Genomic DNA, 2,668 nt, shown 5'->3' on the forward strand with positions numbered 1-2,668 from the left:
GTATTGATAGTTGATCCAAGAAGAATGAAGTCCTTGACAACTTCAATCTTTTCTCCATTGATAAGAATGTTGTTTATTGGTCCAGTGGTGAGGATTTTCAAGCCTTGAGAGTGAATGTAAATTCTTCTGCTGGTTATTTTTTATGTTCTTGGTGTCTATTATCCCTTCTGTCTTCAAATTTCTCCCATTTATAACAGAACTGTCTACTTTGTGCCTGTTCCACCATTGTATTTTTTAAACAGACAGCTTGTATTCTAGTTTCACAGAGGAAGAGAAATTGTCTCAAGATGGAATTTGAACTTGGAACTGATTTACAACTTTTGACATGATATAATGGGGTGAAAGTGTTTGCATGTGACAAAAACATTAATTTTGGGAATCTTAGTGCAGTAGAAGAGGACTTGATGCTCTTGCTTATGAAGAATGAAAACTACAGCCTCCAATATGGATTAACCCTCAGTATAAAGAAAATAAAAATCTTCACAACTAGGAACAATAAACAACATTATGATAAACATTATTTAGGTTGAAAAGTTTAAAGTGGTGAAGGATTTCATTTTACTTGAATCTATACTCAATGTTTATAGAATCAGTAGTCAAGAAATTAAACAATATATTACATTAAGCCACTCTTCTGTAAAACATACCACTTTGAGGGCTTAGGTGTGCATGACCCAAGCTAGGGCATTTTTAATTGCCTCATATGCATGTGAAAGCTGAACAATGAATAAGGAAGACAGAAGAATTGATGCATTTGGTTAATAATGTCAATGAAGAATATTAAGTATACCCTAAACTGCCAGAAGAACAAACAAATTCATATAGCCAGACTGCTCCTTAGAAACAAGAATGGTAAGATTTTGTCTTTGGACATATTAACAGGAAGAACACCATGCTTGGCAAAGTAGAGGGTCAGTGAAAAAGAAAAAGATCCTCAACAAGATGGATTGACACGTGGCTACACCAATGGACTCACACATAACAACAACTGTAAGGAGGAGTGGGCAGTGTTTCATTCTGCTGTACATAGGGTCACTATGAGTCAGACCCAACTCAATGGCACCTCAAAACAACAACAACAAAGAGCAGTATGTCAGGGACAGAATTATGTCCCCTAAAAATATGCATCAATTTGGTTTGGCCATGATTTTCAGTGGTTTGGAGGTTATGTAAATGATGTATTTATCACCCAGGATGTAGTCTGATGTGATCAGCTACTCAGTTGTCAGAAGATTAGGGTGTGCTGCAACACACTTACTCAGATCCCTGAGACACTGTGAATGGAATTTCCCTGGGATGTGGCCTGCATCATCTTTTACATTACAATAGACAAAAGGAAAGAGAAGGAAGCAGAGAAAGAGGGAACTCAGTACCACCAAGAAAGAAGAACCAAGAGCAGATAACATCCTTAAGACCCTGGGTCCCTGCACTGAGAACCTTCTAGACCACAGGAAAGACTGATGGCATGATAATGGACAAAAAGAAGATTGCTGGATATCTCCAAGGCACACTGGGCCCACAGATGCATGAATGAGGCAAGGCATGCCCCCCAGAGATGACAGAGAAAGAAAGCCTTCCCCTGGATGTAGTACCCAGAATCTATCGGGCTGAGAACCGCAAGGTCAGCAGTTCAAATCTGCCAGCTGTTCCATGGGAGAAAGATGAGGCTTTCTGCTCCCATAAAGATTTACAGCCTCAGAAACCCTGTACAGGGTCGCTATGAGTTGGAACCAAGTCCACAGCACATAACAACAACAACAAACTGAAAATATAAGTTTATGTTTGTAAAGCCATCTACTTGTATCATTTCTTTTATAACAGTTCTAGATAACTAAGAAAGAAAATTATCAGGGTTTCTGACTTGAGCAACTCAATAGTTGTGTCTTACTAAATGTTAGGAACTGGGGAAAGGTGAAGTTTTTATGTGTACTAGAGGTCTTCAAGAAGCTTGTGGGGAAAAACTGAAAATAGAATGGAAATTTTCCTCAAAGTTTTTTAAACTTCCTCATATAAGTTCCTGGGTAGAGTGAATAGTTAATTAAATACTTAGTTTACTCATTCCCTCACTCACTGCTGTGGAGTCAATTATGACTCATAACCACCCTGTATAGAGTTTCTGAGACTATAAGTCTTTCTGGGTACAGAAAGCCTCAGCTTTCTCCCAAGAAACAACTGATGTCTTTGAACCACCAACCTTGTAGTTAGTAGTCAAGTGCTTATCCTACAATGCTACCAGAACTCCAAAAATACTCAGATAGTAACCAAAATCTGGCAGTTTGAATATACCTAGAGGCACCTTGGTAGAAAAATCTGGCAATTTACCTCTGAAAGGCCATGTTGTTGTTAAGTGCCACTCAGTTGGAAACACTGCATAGGGTTTCTAAAAAGTAGCTGATGGGTTTGAACTGCCAGCCTTGCAGTTCAGTATTTATCCTATAGCACCACACCAAGACCCCCTTAAAGATTATAACCATTGAAAACCCTATGTGCATTCTATGTGAAACACAATGGGGCTGCCATCGCAATCAACTCAACAGCAAGTAGTTTGCTGTTGTTTTTTGCTTGTTTTGTTTGAATAAAACTTGCATTTGCATAACAAAATAAAAATCATAGGTGTTTTTAATGACCTCAAAATCCTTATTTTGTCATCATCCTCATTTAATATACA

This window comes from Chrysochloris asiatica, unplaced genomic scaffold, assembly GCF_000296735.1.
Source record: "Chrysochloris asiatica unplaced genomic scaffold, ChrAsi1.0 scaffold00113, whole genome shotgun sequence".
In the NCBI taxonomy this organism is placed as follows: Eukaryota; Metazoa; Chordata; class Mammalia; order Afrosoricida; family Chrysochloridae; genus Chrysochloris; species Chrysochloris asiatica.